Source organism: Salvelinus namaycush, chromosome 7 (assembly GCF_016432855.1).
Source record: "Salvelinus namaycush isolate Seneca chromosome 7, SaNama_1.0, whole genome shotgun sequence".
Lineage (NCBI taxonomy): Eukaryota > Metazoa > Chordata > Actinopteri > Salmoniformes > Salmonidae > Salvelinus > Salvelinus namaycush.
The window spans coordinates 47,028,267-47,048,512 of NC_052313.1; the positions used below are offsets into that span (position 1 = coordinate 47,028,267).

The 20,246-nt window shown below is 45.2% G+C and overlaps 1 pseudogene; it reads left to right on the forward strand.

Annotated features, from left to right (window-relative positions):
* The first annotated feature begins 112 nt into the window (after nt 1–112).
* The window catches only part of LOC120050749, a 43,983-nt pseudogene continuing 23,849 nt past the window's right edge, over nt 113–20,246 (forward strand).

Genomic DNA, 20,246 nt, shown 5'->3' on the forward strand with positions numbered 1-20,246 from the left:
CCTCCGTCATGCACTGTACACCCCCTCCTCCTGCATTGCCTTCTTTTCACTCACTTCTTTTTAGCTGTATAACTTGTCTAGAAAAAACCGACCAACACAACACTGCACTGCGATGGATGACCATCCATGTCCAGGCGCTGACCCCGCCCCTCCTACCACCTCCACCAATAGAGGAGCAGGCCCTCGCCTAGCCAAGCCAGGAAGGAGGAAGTACTACCAACCAACCAAGGGCGGTACTGTGGACGGTCCCAAAGTTGTCGGGTGTGGTGTCCAAACATCAACATGGGGTAGAGAGGGCTACAGGATGGGGGCGTGGCCTTGGATCTAGGAAGTTACATCCCTCGTTCGACATCCAATTTCCTGTGTGGCCTCTTGTCGACCTGGTAACACAAGCCCCAACTGTGTCCGGCTTTTTATATTTTAGTTTCGGAAAAATGCACAACTTTTTTTTGTTTTTACACTGGTAATATGATTAACATACCCATTGGTTAATGCAAGTTTTCTGTCAGATATTTTTTTATCGAACCAAGGATGAAAAAACAGAATCCATCTAGTCTTGGGAGATACTCGTGTGGACTTTATTTACGTTGATGTTTTTAAAACGTTTATTGTACGTTGACCTTTTTTATCGATGTGATATGGGATAGCTTTTTGTGTTGCACCCTGTCTCTGAATTGTTTAATATTGTAAGGAAAAAAGATCATTACTGGAAATTAATTCCATGTGTTCGGCAGTCGATCAAATGATTTGGAGTTTTCTAAATTCCCAACAGTCATGTTAATCTACCACATACCATTACCAATAATGGAAACAGTGAAATGGTGTAATAAAAAAAGTATTTGTTTCTATGAAGTGAATTGCGACTTGCTTTCTTTATCCATGCATTTTTTTTAAACTTAGTGAACCACCCACGTTCTGTATGTGTCAACTAAGGCCAAATCTCTGGTCTGCCGACTATAACCCACGTTTCGTGCTCTACACGACCCATGGGCGATGACCCTTGAACCTGCAAGGCAATGAGGCTGTTTGCACTGGGAAAATCCACTCAAAAACCACAATATTTTGATTAATGTATTTTACAAATTTAACTAGGCAAGTCAGTTAACAACAAATTGTTAATTACAATGACAGCCTACTAGGGAACAGGTTAACAGCCTTGTTCAGGGGGCAGAACAACACATTTTTACCTTGACAGCTCGGGGATTCGATCCAACATCCTTTCGGTTACTGGCCCAACGCTTTAACCACTAGGTTACCTGCTGCCCCAATATCTTTGGGTATTTTACTCATTAGTCCACTGTTGATACCGTCCCAACATTTTTATCATGTCAGCAGTCAAGTTTTCAAAATGCATCAACGTGATGTGGCAGGTGACACTTTGCTTCTTGAAAATCCTATATCTGGAGAACTTGACTGCTTACATGCAAAATATTTAGGACTATCAACAGTGGACTAATACACATATTTTTTTTAACGAGAGTTTTTGAGTAAATGTACCTTTTTTAAAGGCATATCCAGGACATTTCAATTAAGAATGCAGTACTCTATTTCCAGAAAGATCCATGATGATTAAGGCCTTTTATGCCATGTTTATTGGGGAATAAGACATCTCAGACTCGGCATTGATTATTACACACATTCAGCATCAGCTCAGGCATTGTAGACACTTAGAGTTGAGTGAAAAAAGGAGTGGTTACGTTCATATCTACTGTTATTCATGAAAGACACATTCAAAGAGTATTTATTTGTGAGCCATGTGAACAAGTGTGTATGGATGTACAAATTTCAGTGGCACAGTGTAGATGTAAACTCTTGGCAGAAGACTACTTTTAAACGTTCAAAGAAATATAATAAGCTCATAATAAACATGAGTAAGATTCACCTCTCAATTAGATTTTGTATGAGTTAGCAGTTCTTTGTCCTCGGTGGGGTCAATAGGGTGTTGCCTCTCTCTAAGTTGGGGATTTATTCAGCCCAACTCCCTTCAGCTTGAATTAGTGTTCGCCTGTAAAGCCTAATGGTATTATCGTGACATCAGACACTCTACTTCCTGGAGATGGACAGACAGATGACAAACATACTCACCTCCATCCATACACAACCCAGGCCTGTTCCACTTCACTTCCTTATCAATATAAAAAAGACAAGTTGCGGATTGGGCCTTTAAGGATGACACTGTTCGTATTGTATGTTGCGACTGCAATTACGATGACTGAAAATAATGAAATCTTGAGATGAATACTGCAGTCTACTCTGTTGACATTTCTGTCCATCGGCCATGTGCTGGTGAAAAGAGAAAGAACACTGAGTACTGTATAAGGATTTCAATCCAGTCCTCATTCCGGCCTGCAGTGTCCACAAAAGATGTACAAGACCTAACAGTAGGTTAATCACACATCAGTGTAAGTAGATTGATGTTAAATCAGTTACTCTTAATAAGGCATTAATCTGCTGCCCGGGCTGGACAAGGCTGACGACTCCTGAGACAGTCCGAGAGAGAGAGAGTAGGCCAGGGCCACAGCCTCATTCTCACGCTGCTCACATGCATGGATTAACACGCTTAAATGACTTACGTCGGCCACAGAGAACAAGAGCACACAGACCTCGTGAGCATCGAGAGCCCTCTTCGGCGGCTCAGTGTTGTTTTCCTCGAAGCGGAAGCAGGTGTTTCACTCGTCCGGGAGCAAGGCATCGGTGTGGCTGGCTTTCCCTTTATAGTCCGTGATTGTCTGGAGTCTCTGTCACACACGTCTTGTGTTGTCTTTGGGGAGAAAGAAATCAAGCATCCATGAACAATCATTGTAAGATTGAAAAAAGATTGTTTGTTATTTCTCATTATCTCAATGGAGCACATCAATGCTAGTAAACACAAATCAGCCAAATATTTCACAATGATATGACACAGTTGAACACATTTTATTGCACAACATCTACAATCATCTTCTGTAGCCTACATACCATCTACAGTCCCCAATAGGTAGCTATGCCAGCCTATGGCACAACAACACTGCTCTTGAGAGAGAGCAGCAGGTGCTGTTCTCTTGTGCTGCCGAGCATCGACGCCCACTCTCACACCCATCTTCATTTATCTATTTAGTTCCCAGCGCCCCGGACATTAAAGAGCACTAACCCTGTGCAACCGCCTGTGAAGAGCTAACCGGTCTCCCATTGGCCTCTGCAGGGTATGTCTGCAGCCAGGGAAGGAATGATTGTACAGGGACCATTAATGAATCAATCTATCAATCCATCAATGAATGTGGCCATCGCTCTAACAGGTGCCCAGTTTCAAACAATAGATGACTTCTGTGGAACTGGACCCATGGAGGCGGTCACAGATTTCAAAATCCACAGTGGAGAGAGGGATGAATTTAAGAGATGGAATGAGCTCGTTCTAGATGGGTGCCCAAAATGTTTGTCTGTGTATTTCTTTCTCACAGAACTCTTTAAATGAACAATATGGGATATTTCCTGCTGTTCAATGATAATTTCAATGAAAGATATAGGACTACCCTACCTATTGACTGCAGTTGGAATGAAACGTAAAGTCCAGATTGTGGCTTTAAAATGGGTAGAAATAACAATAAAGGTTTTTCTATTTAGACTGCAAACCCATGCAAAGTGCTTGGTAGGACACTGTGATCATCCACAACAAGCATCAGAGTAATAAACCAGGAAATGACCTAGCAGCAGTTCCATGCAGTTGTTACCATGGGTTATGGGGTAGGTCATCCCGGCCCCGTCCTCAGTCACCCCGGTGACACATCTGACCCGATGTACAGCCCTGTCCCCTTTCCGCCCCCACCTCATTATGCACGGCCCAAATGCACATATGCACATCCCATATGCACATACTAAGATGTAAAATATGAGTCACCAAGAGACGAACGAGAGAGAGAGAGAGAGAGAGAGAGAGAGAGAGAGAGAGAGAGAGAGAGAGAGAGAGAGAGAGAGTGTGTGTTATGGGGTTAACCCTATGCAAGGCTGACGGCCGAGACGGCATCCCAAGCTACGTCCTCAGAGCATGTGCAGACTAGCTGGCTGGAGTGTTTATGGACATATTTAATCTCTCCATATCCCAGTCTGTTGTCCCCACTGTATTGTTCCTGTACCCAAGAAAGCAAAGGCAACTAAACTAAATTACTGTCACCCCGGAGCACTCACTTCTGTCATCAAGTGCTTTGAAAGGCTAGTTAATGATCATATCACCTCCACCTTACCCGACACCCTAGACCCACTACAATTTGCAAATCGCCCCAACAGATCCACGGACGAACCAATCGCCATTGCACTGCAAACTGCCCTATCCCACCTGGACAAGAGGAATAACTATGTAATAATGTGGTTCATTGACTACAGCTAAGCCTTCAACACCATAGTGCCCTCCAAGCTCATCACTTAGTTTAGGTCCCTGGGTCTGAACCCCTACCTGTGCATCTGAGTCCTGGACTTCCTGACAGGATGGTAGGCAGCAACTCTCCCACAGGGGTGAGTGCTCAGCCCCATCCTGTACACCCTGTTCACCCATGACTGCGTGGCAAGGCACGTCTCAAACTCAGTCATCAAGTTTTCTCACGACACAACAGTGGTAGGCCTGATTACCAACAACGATCAGACAGCCTACAGGGAAAAGGTGAGAGCCCAGTGGAGAGGGTCAAAAGCTTCAAGTTCCTCTGCGTGCACATCCCTGACAACCACACAGACAGGAGGCTGAAGAAATGTGGCTTAGCCCCTAAGACCCTCACAAACTTCTACAGATGCACCATTGAGAGCATCCTGTCGGGCTGTATCACCGCCTGGTATGGCAATTGCTCTGTCTGCAACTGTAGGGCTCTCCAGAGGGTGGTGCGGTCATCTCAACGCATCACCGGGGGCACACTGCCTACCTTCTAGAACATCTACAGCACCCTGTGTCACAGCAAGGCCAAAAAGATCATGAAAGACCTCAGCCACCCTAGCCACGGCCGGTTCACCCCGCTATCATCTAAGAGGCAGAGACAATACAGGTGCATAAAAGTTGGGACCGAGAGACTGAGTAACAGCTTCTATCTCCGGGCCATCAGACTGTTAAAAGTCACCCCCAGTCGGCCTTCGCCCAGTAGATGGCCCTGAACCTTAGTCACTGTTCTAGCCAGCTACCACCCGGTGCTCTAACCTGCACCTGAGAGAGTGCTGCCCTATGTACATAGAGTCATTGAACACTGGTAACTTTAATATTGTTTACATATTGTTACTGTTACTAGGCAGCTCAGGAACATTCAATGTCGTCCTGGTAAGCAACTCCAGTGTATATTTGGTCTTGTGTTTTAGGTTATTAACCTGCTGAAAGGTGATTTTGTCTGTTGGAAAGCAGACTGAACCAGGTTTCCTTCTAGACTTTTGCCTGTGCTTAGCTCCTTTTCCTTTTATCATAAAATAAACCTCCCTCGTCCTTGCCGATGAAAAGCATACCCATAACATGATCCAGCCACCACCATGCTTAAAAATATGAAGAGTGGTACTGTTTTTTGTTGGATTTGCCACAAACACTGTGCTTTGTATTCAGGACAGAGTTAATTTCTTGGCCACATTTTTTGCAGTTTTACTTTAGTGCCTTGTTGCAAACAGGATGCATGTTTTGGAATATTTGTATTCTATACAGGTTTCCTTCTCGTCACTCTGTCAATTAGGTTAGTATTGTGGAGTAACTACAATGTTGTTGATCCATTCTCAATTTTCTCCTATCACAGCCATTAAACACTGTAACTGTTTTCAAGTGACCTTTGGCTTCATGGTGAAATCCCTGGGCAGTTTCCCTCCTCTCCGGAAACTGAGTTAGGAAGGACGCCTCTCTCTTTGTAGTGACTGGGTGTATTGATACATCATCCAACGTGTAATTAATAATAACTTCACCATGTTCAAAGGGATATTCAATGTCTGCTTTCTTTTTTTACCCATCTACCAATAGGTGCCCTTTTTTGCTAGGTTGAATTTGGTCTTTGTGGTTGAATTTGTGTTTGAAATTCACTGCTCGACAGAGGGACATTACAGATAATTGTATATGTGGGGTACAGAGATGAGGTAGTCATTTAAAAAATCAAGTTAAACACAATCTATTACGAGTCCATGCAACTTATTATGTGACTTGTTAAGCACATTTTTAAACCTGAATGTATTTATGCTTGCCATAACAAAAGGGATGAATACTTATTGACTCAAGACATTTCATAATTTGTAAACATTTTGGAATACATAATTCCACTTTGACATTATGGGGTATTGTGAGTAGGCCAGTGGCAAACAATCACAATTTAATATATTTTAAATTCAGGGTGTAACAGAACAAAATGTGGGAAAAGTCAAGGGGTGTGAATACTTTCTGAAGGCACTGTATGTATATACTGTATTCTAGTCATGGCTTGTCCTATATAACTTTTTATTTTTTATTTTTGGGGGTTATGTGTGTATCGTTTTTTTATGTGTTATTATTATTATTATTGCTAAGTATTACTGCACTGTTGGAGCTAGAAACACAAGCATTTCGCTGCACCTGCGCAAATCTGTGTACGCGACCAATTAACTTTGATTTGATTTGTCTGAGGCCGTTATCTTCTTACCGCCCCACCCAGACAGTATGTCTGAGCAAACAGTCGTATGCCCAGTAGTATGTATCAGTAATGACTCTGATGTGTAAGTACACTGCATTCGCCCAAAGACCTGACAGTAGCTCATGTCTCCATCTGCCAAGATACAGTGTGAACTGTTCTGCACTCCGCAAGACCTATGCCTACTTGTCTAGAGAGCCTGTTACCTGTATTACAACATCACAGTTCCATGTTTAACATGTCTCTTTCATATAGATTGTGTGATTGAGCTGTAAGGTATTAGCCTTGATAAGAGCTACAGTATGTATGAGGCCATTATGGGGTCGAAGGTCATGTTTGTTTGCGATCACAGGAAGTGACTTCATACACCCTTTGAAGACATGTGAACTGCAGGGATCTGTCAGGAATCCTTGTCTTGCCAGGTGATAGGTATTTTCATCATGTGAATTAATGCAAAAAAAGGGAGGCAGGGCTATACAACCCCTTACAATGCAGTTAGGAAATTGTAGCTTCACTGTTGTCAGCATTCATTACCCTTGTTGCTTTGCTACGTGATACAATCGCTTATCAATCTAGTATCTGTCACCGTGTCATTGGTTGTCTGTGTCTTCCTCATCAAATGTCATGTCATTTTTAAAACCATGTCCTGGACTTAAGCAGGAGCCATGACTGACATGTTCATCTCTGCAATCAGTTGTATCTTGACTTGGCTCTGGTCTCATCGATAAGAGATATGTTCTGTTTTCTCTGCTCTGCGCCAGGAAACAAAGGTGTGTTAATGCTTGTCTCTGCAGAACAAGCCGGGGAGATATGGGTCTGCCCTTGTCTCTACATGCTGGGTGTGGTACTATATAGTTGGCTATAGTAAAGAGATTGCTGCCGAACTATGTACCGCACTCCTGTAGACTACACCCTACTCTATTAGACTAGCCCCAGTAGGCTGGAGATCAATGATGGCTAGTGGTGTTGACTGTTCTCCATTCCATGCCTGTACTGTAATGCGTTAGCCAAAGTAGAGGGGAAATCGATGGGCACTGCTTGGACAGCAAAGCTAAGCACAGCATCAGTCCACCCATGGCAGATCGACTCATGGTGATTTGATGAAGTGGCTAGCTGGTGCTGCTGACAGTAGTTATCGACTCAAAGATGTTGACTTTGATGTTGACTCAAAGATGTTGACCCCCCCCCCCCATGTCTGTCTGTCCGTCTGTACAGTATGACTGTGCCTCTGCATGTAAACATGTGTATGTGATCAAGTCTCATGTTCTGCATTCAAGTGTAAAAGTCACATTTAGCAACATCTGCTTGCCTGCGTTGCCTGCCTGCGTTGTTCCTCCACTCCTCGTTAAGAGGTGAGAGACATAGACAATCTCTCTTTATAACTGCAGTGAGTGACAATGATGACATTTCCACTGAGCAGGAAACTGTGCCCGACACGCTAAAAACAAGTGTGTGCCTGTGTGTTCATGCCTCAAACCACAGAGATATCTGAGCCATTTCTCACTTCTTCTTCCTCTGAGACAATGCAGCTCTCTTCACTTTCAGATTTGTCTCTGTCTCTGAGACTGTGTCTGGTGTTGGGTTTGCAGTGAGACTGTGGAGGCACAGTATTATTTATATTGTCACAGTAGGGCCTGAGAAGGATAGAGAGAGAGAGCTCTGGTTAATTACCAGCCCTGGTGCCAACGATGTAAGACTCCTGTACCCCACACATACAATTATTTGTTAGGTCCCTCATTCGAGCAGTGAATTTCAAACACAGATTCAAACACAAAGACCAGGGAGGTTTTCCAATGCCTCACAAAGAATTGCACCTATTGGTAGATGGGTAAAAAAAGCAGACATTGAATATCCCTTTGAACATGGTGAAGTTATTAACTGCACTTTGGATGGTGTATCAATAAACCCAGTCACTACAAAGATGCAGGCGTCCTTCCTAACTCAGTTGCCAGAAAGGAAGGAAACCGCTCAGGGATTTCACCATGAGGCCAATGGTGACTTTAAAACAGTTACAGAGTTTAGTGGCTGTCATAGGAGAAAACTGAGGATGGATCAACAACATTGTAGTTACTACACAATACTAACCTAAATGACAGAGTGAAAAGAAGGAAGCCTGTACAGAATAAAAATATTCCAAAACATGCATCCTGTATGAGGCACTAAAGTAAAACTGCAAGAAATGTGGCCAAGAATTTTACGTTATGTCCTGAATGCAAAGCATTATGTTTAGAGAAAATCCAACACAACACATCACTGAGTACCACTCTTCATATTTTCAAGCATGATGGTGGCTGCATCATGTTATGGGTATGCTTGTCATCGGCAAGGACTAAGGAGTTTTTTGGGATAAAAAGAAAAGTAATAGAGCTAATCCTAGAGGAGAATCTGGTTCAGTCTGCTTTCCACCAGACACTGGGAGATGAATTAATCTTTCAGCAGGACAATAACTTAAAACACAAGGCCAAATATACACTGGAGTTGCTTACCAAGACGAAATTGAATGTTCCTGTGGCATAGTTACAGTGTTGACTTAAATTGGCTTGAAAATCTATGGCAAGACTTGACGACGGCTATCTAGCAATGATCAACAACCAACTTGACAGAGCTTGAAGAATCACATTCCAGGTGTGCAAAGCTCTTGGAGACATACCCAGAAAAACTCACAGCTGCAATCACTGCCAAAGGTGAATCTAACATGTATTGACTCGGGGGTGTAAATACTGATGTAAATACGATATTTCTGTATTTCATTTTCCCAAAATGTGCAACATTTTCTAAAAACATGTTTTCACTTTGTCATTATGGGGTATTGTGTGAGAAAATATATATGTAATCTATTTTGAATTCAGGCTGTAACACAATGTGGAATAAGTCAAGGGGTGTGAATGCTTTCTGAAGTGAAGTGATATATACCTTAGTTAACATATAGCAGTGGACAAAGTCTCATGTGATTGCTTAACACTCAAACTATTACCAGAATATCTCTTGGCCGTCGGATCGACACATTGTGGAGATCCTCAACAACTAACCGTTAGGATAATAAAATAAGCAGAATTATCATGCTGGTTTGGGAATATGTGAAGGAATAGCTGAGTGGAACTGGAACGTTCAATATGAGCATTTCCAATGGATAAAACGGGGCCCTTTTTCCATTGTATGAGTGCATGTGTGCCTGTTTGTGCACATGAATGTGTGGTGTGTGTTTTGTCTGTCAAGGCAAATATTGTGTCAACTCACTGTAGCATTGCTCACCTCGAATGCTACTGTGTCCTTGTGTGAGCATGAGCCCATAGCGCTAACTGGTGATCCAATCATTCAATCTTACAGGATAATCAGTCAAAGTTTCTGTGATTTATAACACAAACTATGTGCCACAAAATGCTATTGTGTTCCCTTATAACACTCTTCCTGAATTAGGAATAAGCATTAGGCATTAATCCGCCTGAATCTGTTGTTTGGGCCCATGTGCTATTTCTTATCCCTTAAAGCTACAATCTGGGATTTGTTGTATAGCAGAATAGCGAACCCAACCATTCACTTGTTTTGGTTGAACAGATTCCCAGATCCCAAACTGTAGCTTTAACTAAAGCAGTGGAACCCAGGAGTCTTACATGGTTGGCCCAAACATTGCTCAATGGTATGTGTTCATGTTGATCTCTATCTAGGTCGAATATGTTTCAGCCTGGTTTTGTCTGCTGCCTCTGGAGATGGTTATTAGTGTAATGATGACGAATAGGGACATATAAAACTGTCTTATTTTTGGCTCCTTATCGATGAATCATCTCTTGCCAGAGCCCTTGAGCTAAAAGGTTGGTAACTTTCTCATTCGCATGTCAAGTCTGAAATCATAACTAATTCATTGACTAAGACATACAAAATTGGACTTGTGTGGGCTGTACGGATGACACACGTGTTTAAAGACATGCATTGTACAGTATATTATTGGTCTCCTGAAATGTATACATACAACGGACTACAACGCCAGAGGCCATCCATGAGTCTTGTGGCTGGAATCCACAGTAGGGTGAAACAGCGCCACTGACCGCCCCACCACCGTTGTTATAGTTTTTGTTGCCGAGCTGAGGAGCGTCGCACATCAAAGTACATTTTTTTTGCAGTACATACATATTTTGCTCTTCTATCAGGTGTGCAATGATGTCCGAGAGGGAAAAAACTGTGTTTGTTGTTTACAGTACAAGAACTAGGAGTACTTTGCTGTTGTAATATCGCAAACGGACGTGGCTGTTTCACCATTAAGGATTCCAGCTTTAAGTCACGCACACATGAGAAAGAAAACATTTGACTTTCTATATTTGAGATGGGAGCCCTTAGGCAAACTGTATACAATGACATCAACGTGTCCAAATGGATCCGGGGTATTCTGCCAGAAGGAGGGGTCAACCGCAGAATACTGTGTGTGTGTGTGTGTGTGTGTGTGTGTGTGTGTGTGTGTGTGTGTGTGTGTGTGTGTGTGTGTGTGTGTGTGTGTGTGTGTGTGTGTGTGTGTGTGTGTGTGTGTGTGTGTGTGTGTGTGTGTGCGCTTGCGTGCGGTGTGCCTGTATGTGTTGGTGGGGGGTTCAAAGGTTAATGATGAGATGACTGTCAGTCTGATTAAAACACATGATTCCTCCTTAACACCCTATAGTGAATGTGTTTGTTCTGAGCGTTCTAAGGCCGGTACGGCTGCAATAGCGTCTTCTGGTATGTTGATTACTCAAAAAGGTCAAGGTCAGCACAAATGCAGAATCAACAACAGCAGACACACCTTTCTCCAGCGCAAGGGAACCAATCCAGGAAGTTGGTCCATAATCATGGGAGCGGGAACTAGCTGTAGTGGAGTGCATGCAGAGTCAAGGTGAACAGCACGAACTAAACCAGGTAGAAACCAGGTAGAAATGTGAGAAGGATTGTAGCATGCAGCAAGTACATAATGTCTCACATGCATACATACATACGTACACACACACACACACACGCACACACACACACACACTCACACATACACACACGCACACGCACACGCACACGCACGCACAGGCTCAGGCTGTGTTGCATGAAAGATTTTAAAAGGGGACATTAGCAGATATTTTTCTCATTAGCTGTCAAGTTGTACACCACCCTAGTGAGGTTTATTGAAGTTTCACATAAATATTGAAATAGGAGACAGGGGAGGCAGTGGAAGAAAAATAATGATGTCATTGATCTCCTATGTCCTGTTTCTCATCTCTAGCTACACAAAGGGGATGTTTTTGATTATATTCACACATTTCTAGAGCCCCGGCCACTCTTCAAACACATGCACACACGCACTTAAGCACAGACACAAACACAAACACACCCACACACCATGGGTGTGCCATGGCAAGGGACCAAGAGGGCACATTGTCCTTATTACCTCAAATGAAGTCACCAACGGTAGGCTGTATAATGGTTTGCCTCCAGAAACAGCATAAGGAAATCCCCTTGACTAAACAATATCTCATGTCCAGTAGATAACTTGGATGATAAGAAACTCAAATGAAGATGTTGGATTTGTCTTAGTTAACCTACAGTAGGGTCTTGCTAAGTAAATATGTATCCTGCTTTGATAAACATAAACAGAATTGATTATTGATCTATTTTCTCTGCAAGGACAGCCCTGGCGGTTCCTGAACCTCTTATCACACTCAAGGTCATGTACGTGCGCGTTTGCACACAGAGCGTACACACAACGTATACACAGTGTTTTATTTACTAGTTTGCAGGCATCTTAGGTATTTCATCCACATTTTTATTTTTTTTCTGAGGTGAGTGAATTCTCCTATTGATCCACACAGACGTTGTGGGAATTGGCCATAGAGCTGGACCCAACTTAACCACAGAAGACATTCAAGGACATGTTCTCCTTAGAAATGTGTCTGTTGCTGAAACTGAGTTGGAGATTGCAATTGTTTTAGACACACAGTGTGTTATCTTTAATCCATAATGAATGGTGTTTGCTGACTTCATCATGCTTTTTATCAAGAGGACCAGTGAGAATTGTCTACTCCTGTCTGTCAGAAGTCCGGCCAGTTAAATGTGTACTTTAAAGTTTTCTAAAGAACCTAAGTATGTTTACCAGTATTTGAAAACTGCATATATACAAAAGTAAAAACCCACATGACTGCTATATGGTGTGGCTGAAATATTCTCCTCTCTCTCTCTCTCTCTCTCTCTCTCTCTCTCGACAATCCTTCTGCTGCATGGGCCGAGCACCAATCACAGCCAAGTCTTGCTGAGCTTCCTCCGTTCACACCAGAGGACTGAATGTCCCTGAATGTTCTCTCTTCCTCCCTCACAGATGAATGAGGCCTTTTGTCAGCTCCGTCTAAACAAAAATAAGAAGTAGAGGATTTGACTTCCTCTCAGGGTATATCAGTTGAACAGTTTAAAAGTAACAGAAGCTATTCGAATACAGTTTGGCAATTGGATTATATGTTATATGTTGTGTGGTCCACTGAAAAGGAACACACGGAATGCTGCATGTTTTAATAATTCCCGAGAAGCAAAAGACATTCAAGTTCGAAAATTCAATGTGGGGTCACATCAGGGTGAGGGGGTGGAGTGACTCTCAAAGACGCCAGTGTCATAGGAGGCAAAACAGGAAGTTGCACAGCAGTGGACCTCCAAAATGGACCTTTTTGTGTTTGGGGGCTTTTTTCTTCCCTTATCAATGCCCATCTCCTCTCAGATCCGTAGAGTGACTGCCTGGGCCTCAGCGCTGTCTCCATGGCAACCGACCAGCTAGTCCCCTCAGGACGTGTTGATGATGTACATCTCAATCTGATAGCTGTGATAGGGCTGGGGGCAGCAATGTATTTAATCTGACCTGGTGGAGCAATCATTTCAGGTGTGAAACTCTCTGAATTCGCTTCAATATGAAGTGATTGTTAGATCGGTGTAATAGGGTTATTTGTTAGGGCAATTCAAGAATTTGCCATCTCTGATATACACTGAGTGTACAAAACATTAAGACCTGTTAACCTGTTATTTCCATGACATAGTCTGACCAGGTGAATCCAGGTGAAAGCTATGATCTCTTATTGATGTCACTTGTTAAATCCACTTCAAATCAGTGGAGATGAAGGGGAGGAGACAGGTTAAAGAAGGACTTTTAAGCCTTGAGACAATTGAGATGTGGATTGTGTTTGCGTGCCATTCAAAGGTTGAATGGGCAAGACACAAAATATATATGCCTTTGAACAGGGTATGACAGTAGGTGCCAGGCCCAGTGTCGTCTGGGTTTGGGTTTGCCTGGGGTAGGCCATCATTGTAAATAAGAATTTGTTCTTAACTGACTTTCCTAGTTAAATCAAAATATTTAAATACAAATAATTCCTGTGGAATGCATTGTAGAGTCCTTGCGCCAAAGAATTGAGGCTGTTCTGTGGGTGTACTCAGTGTATACACCACGCACTATCGTGATACGTTAATTCACCTTGATGGCAACATTACCAGTAGGCCTATCTATGAGTCATTGACTATGAAATTGATAAGGCAATCTATTTTAGACTGGAACTCATTGTCCTACAATATAGTAGCCATGTAGGCCAATCTGATATCAATGTAGGTAAGACTGGATGACTGTACCTGACACCGTGCACCAGAGGAGGCTGGTGGGAGCGGTATGGAATGGTATCAAACACATCAAACATATGGAAACGACATGTTTGACTCCGTTCCATTTATTCCATTCCAGCCATTACAAGGAGCCCATCCTCCTATAGCTCATCCCACCAGCCCCCTCTGCCGTACACATATTCAGAACAGTTGTGAAACCAATGATACACTTTATGTCAGGGTGTGGCTGATATTGAAATCATTAGATGTGCAACTATTCGTGCTACACTGATAAGGCATTGCTTAACATAATGAAGTTTGAACACAGGATGGTTGGTGGCACCTTAATTGGGGAGGACGGGCTCTTGGTAATGACTGGGGTGGAGTAGGTGGAATGGTATCCAATACATCAATCACATGATTTCCATGTGTTTGATGCCATTCCATATACGCCGTTCCAGCCATTACTATGAGCCGTCCTCACCTCAGCAGCCTCCACTGAGTTTGAATAATGCGTAAGGTGAATCAGATAGGATCTTTCCCCATGTGAAAAACCTGCTAGCATGCAGGTGCTCATGCTACATTTTCTACAAAACAGGACATCATCTGAATCCTGCCTGCTCTTTGAGACTACATGGATACAAAACTAGTATTGTGATTGAGTACTTTGTTTCCCTGAGAGGTTTTGTTGATTTGAGGTTGGTCCTCCTCTAGACTTCCTGAGCTCAGGTCTGTGTGACTGTGAGCTTGAGAAGCCCCTGTGGTTCCTCTCTGTGTGAATTTAAAACAATACACACTGTGATGTGTCTGAAGTTCTGTTGTCTCTGCACAAGGAAGTTGGCTTCAAGGAGCTGATTGCACTTCCTGTTTTGGATGAGATTCTTTGGCCACCTAGCTGTTCACCTTTCGGACCAGTTTCCTCCTTGTTAAATATCAAAATGTAAACCACTACAGAGGTGGTGACTCAGCTGGCTCCTGCTGGGAGGAAGACACTGTTGAACGGTTGTGCAGTCGACTGAGCATTGGCCAACCCTCTTCAGAACTTCAGATACTTAAGTCTCTTGTGACAGAGTGGGTCAAACATTACAACATTATAATCAAGTAGCTGGTTCTGGCTGCCGAGATTACAAATACTCAATTGCCCCACATTATTTAAAAAAAAGGATTTTCAGGGACAAGAGTGAGTCAAAACAAATGGTACACTCTAGGGTTGATGATGACAGTACTGTGTGTACCACTACAAACGAGCAGTAGTGGAAAAAGTACTCAATTGTCATACTTGAGTAAAAGTAAAGAAAACTTAATAGAAAAATTACTTAAGTCATTTTTGGTGACAGGGAAAATGTAAGGAGTACAAAGTACATTATTTTCTTTAGGAATGTAGCGAAGTAAAAGTAAAAGTTGGCAAAAATATAAATAGTAAAGTAAAGTACAGATACCCCCAAAAACTACTTAAGTAGTACTTTAAAGTATTTTTTACTTAAGTACTTTACACCACTGCAAGCGAGCTTCCAGCATGCATCTGTTAATGTATCAATTAAGCACGTGTTCATTATTTTAAAAGAAAGTCAACAAGGGTTGCTCGAGTTAAAGGAATCCAGATACCTTGAGCTTTGGCGGGTAAAACAGGCGTCCCCTGTGTATCTCTTTGTCCATTGAGCCCCCCTTCATCAGAGAGGTCTTAGGTCGGACGTGTGCCTGCATTTTCTCCCAACCCCCGGGCCAGCCTCCCATCAAACTCTGCGCCCAACTCGCCCTCTTTGTTTGCCGGCCTGGTGCATGACCCGGCCTGGCACCTGGTCCCACGGGCCGTGCTCCAAACTCCCCCACGAACCCTTGTTCCCTTTGCCCAACCCCTCCCCCCATGCCCCCCATCAACCCCATCCCAATGTGGGCACGGTGCCAGACTGTCCCCAACAACAATAGGCTACCCACTCAAGCATAGACAGAGAACGGAGAGTGCGGAGCGGAGCGGACACAGTCAAGTTATGAAGGGTCTGTGCGCCAATTGGGTCTTTTGTTGAATTTTAAACAAATTACTTTTTTCAATCCATTCATATTAGATACATTTAACAGGGATGGCTTGGGGGAGAGGGAGTAGTCTACTGTGTGTGTGTGTGTGGGGGGGGGTGACATGTATGGCAGAGAGAACAGGGAAGCATCCAGATAAGATTCAGTGGAGTATAATAATAGGAATATGGGGGGGAACCGGGAATAAGGTGGAAGAGAAAGAATAAGGTGGAAGAGAGGGAATAAGGTGGAAGAGAGAGAATAAGGTGGAAGAGAAAGAATAAGGTGGAAGAGAAAGAATAAGGTGGAAGAGAGAGAATAAGGTGGAAGAGAAAGAATAAGGTGGAAGAGAAAGAATAAGGTGGAAGAGAGAGAATAAGGTGGAAGAGAAAGAATAAGGTGGAAGAGAAAGAATAAGGTGGAAGAGAGAGAATAAGGTGGAAGAGAAAGAATAAGGTGGAAGAGAAAGAATAAGGTGGAAGAGAGAGAATAAGGTGGAAGAGAAAGAATAAGGTGGAAGAGAGAGAATAAGGTGGAAGAGAGAGAATAAGGTGGAAGAGAGAGAATAAGGTGGAAGAGAGAGAATAAGGTGGAAGAGAGAGAATAAGGTGGAAGAGAGAGAATAAGGTGGAAGAGAGAGAATAAGGTGGAAGAGAAAGAATAAGGTGGAAGAGAGAGAATAAGGCGGAAGAGAGGGAATAAGGTGGAAGAGAAAGAATAAGGTGGAAGAGAGAGAATAAGGTGGAAGAGAGAGAATAAGGTGGAAGAGAGAGAATAAGGTGGAAGAGAGAGAATAAGGTGGAAGAGAAAGAATAAGGTGGAAGAGAGAGAATAAGGTGGAAGAGAGAGAATAAGGTGGAAGAGAGAGAATAAGGTGGAAGAGAAAGAATAAGGTGGAAGAGAGAGAATAAGGTGGAAGAGAAAGAATAAGGTGGAAGAGAGAGAATAAGGTGGAAGAGAGAGAATAAGGTGGAAGAGAAAGAATAAGGTGGAAGAGAGAGAATAAGGTGGATAGGAAAGAATAAGGTGGAAGAGAGAGAATAAGGTGGAAGAGAGAGAATAAGGTGGAAGAGAGAGAACAAGGTGGAAGAGAGAGAAAAAGGTGGAAGAGAGGGAACGTCAGCCATGGAGAACCCTATAGGGAGGTGTTGCAACAGATATTTCACCCAGGCACCTCACAGCAGGAAGGAGACAGATGACAGATGAGATAGAGGATGAGGTCTCCCTGAAGGTAGCTGATTCTGTACCTGTCTGTGCAGGCAGTGGAGTGGAGTGTTGGGAGGCCTCAGCCGTAGGCTACACAGACAGTGTTAGAACTATTTCATCTTTGTAAAGGGCTTCCTCCTTCTCTTCATCCGAAGAGGAGTAGCAAGGATTAGACCAAAATGCAGCGTTGGAGTTATACATATTATTTATTACAAGGAACAGACGAAGACGGAAAAAACTCTTGAACAACAATACAAAACCACAAACGAAGTAGACAGACCTGGACTACGAACTTACACGTAACGAAGAACGAACGAACCAGTACTGACTACAAACAAAACGAACGAACGATACAGTCCCGTATGGTGCAACAAACACAGATACAGGAAACAACCACCCACAACAAACAATGTGAAAACACCTACCTTAATATGGCTCTCAATCAGAGGAAATGAAAACCACCTGCCTCTAATTGAGAACCATATCAGGTCACCCATTAACCAACACGAAACACATAACATAGACTGCCCACCCAAACTCACGCCCTGACCGACTAACACATACAAAATAACAGAAAACAGGTCAGGAACGTGACATAACCCCCCCCCCCTCAAGGTGCGTACTCCGGACGCACCACCAAAAGTCTAGGGGAGGGTCTGGGTGGGCATCTGACCACGGTGGTGGCTCAGGCTCTGGGCGAGGTCCCCACCCCACCATAGTCAATCCCAGCTTCCGTATTCCCCTCTGAATGACCACCCTCCTATTCCACCCACTTAATTTAAAGGGTACCGTCGAGATAAGGGGCAGCACCGGGATAAGGTAGCTCAGGACAGAGAGGTAGGTCAGGATAGAGAGGTAGGTTAGGATAGAGAGGTAGCTCAGGATAGAGGGGCAACTCCGGACTGAAGGGCAGCTCCGGACAGAGAGACAGCTTTGGACTGAGGGGCAGTTCTGGATGGCTGGCTCTGGCGGATCCTGGCTGGCTGGCTCTGGCGGATCCTGGCTGGCTGACGGCTCTGGCTGGTCATGGCTGGCTGACGGCTCTGGCTGGTCATGGCTGGCTGACGGCTCTGGCTGGTCATGGCTGGCTGACGGCTCTGGCTGGTCATGGCTGGCTGACGGCTCTGGCTGGTCATGGCTGGCTGACGGCTCTGGCTGGTCATGGCTGGCTGACGGCTCTGGCTGGTCATGGCTGGCTGACGGCTCTGGCAGATCCTGTCTGGTTGGCGGCTCTGGCAGATCCTGTCTGGTTGGTCATGGCTGGCTGACGGCTCTGGCTGGTCATGGCTGGCTGACGGCTCTGGCTGGTCATGGCTGGCTGACGGCTCTGGCTGGTCATGGCTGGCTGACGGCTCTGGCTGGTCATGGCTGGCTGACGGCTCTGGCAGATCCTGTCTGGTTGGCGGCTCTGGCAGATCCTGTCTGGTTGGCGGCTCTGGCAGATCCTGTCTGGTTGGCGGCTCTGGCAGATCCTGTCTGGTTGGCGGCTCTGGCAGATCCTGTCTGGTTGGCGGCTCTGGCAGATCCTGTCTGGTTGGCGGCTCTGGCAGATCCTGTCTGGTTGGCGGCTCTGGCAGATCCTGACTGACGAATGGCTCTAGCGGCTCCTGACTGACTAACGGCTCTGACGGCTCGGGACAGACGGGCGGCTCTAACGGCACTGGGCAGACGGATGGCTCAGATGGCGCTGGGGAGACGGATGGCTCAGATGGCGCTGGGGAGACGGATGGCTCAGATGGCGCTGGGGAGACGGATGGCTCAGATGGCGCTGGGGAGACGGATGGCTCAGATGGCGCTGGGGAGACGGATGGCTCAGATGGCACTGGGCAGACGGATGGCTCAGATAGCACTGGGCAGACGGATGGCTCTGGCCGGATGAGGCGCACTGTAGGCCTGGTGCGTGGTGCCGGAACTGGAGGCACCGGGCTAAGGACACGCACCTTCAGGCTAGTGCGGGGAGCAGGGACAGGGCACACTGGACTCTCAAAACGCACTATGGACCTGGTGCGTGGTACCGGCACTGGTGGCACCGGGCTGAGGGCACGCACATCAGGACGAGTACGGGGAGAAGGAACAGTGTGTACAGGGCTCTGGAGACGCACAGGTGGCTTAGTGCGTGGTGCCGGAACTGGAGGCACTGGGCTGGAGACACGCACCATAGGGAGAGTGCGTGGAGGAGGAACAGGGCTCTGGAAACGCACTGGAAGCCTGGTGCGTGGAGTAGGCACTGGTGGTACTGGGCTGGGGCGGGGAGGTGGCGCCGGAAATACCAGACCGTGCAGGCGTACTGGCTCCCTTGAGCATTGAGCCTGCCCAACCTTACCTGGTTGAATGCTCCCCGTTGCCCGACCAGTGCGGGGAGGTGGAATAACCCGCACCGGGCTATGGAGGCGAACCGGGGACACCATGCGTAAGGCTGGTGCCATGTAAGCCGGCCCAAGGAGACGTACTGGAGGCCATATATGAAGAGCCGGCTTCATGGCACTTGGCTCAATGCCCAATCTAGCCCTACCAGTGCGGGGAGGTGGAATAACCCGCACCGAACTATGAACACGTACAGGAGACACCGTGCGCTCTACTGCGTAACACGGTGTCTGCCCGTACTCCCGCTCTCCACGGTTAGCCTGGGAAGTGGGCGCAGGTCTCCTACCTGCCCTCGGCCCACTACCTCTTAGCCCCCCCCCAAGAAATTTTTGGGGTTTCTTCCCGGGCTTCCGTGCTAGCCGCGTACCTTCATATCTCCGCTCCTGGGCTGTGGCTGCCTCCTTCTCCTCCCCAGAGCGGCGATTCACTCCCACCTTAGCCCATGGTCCTTTTCCTTCTATGATTTCCTCCCAACTCCAGAATTCCTGCAATCCTTGTTTCGTGGAC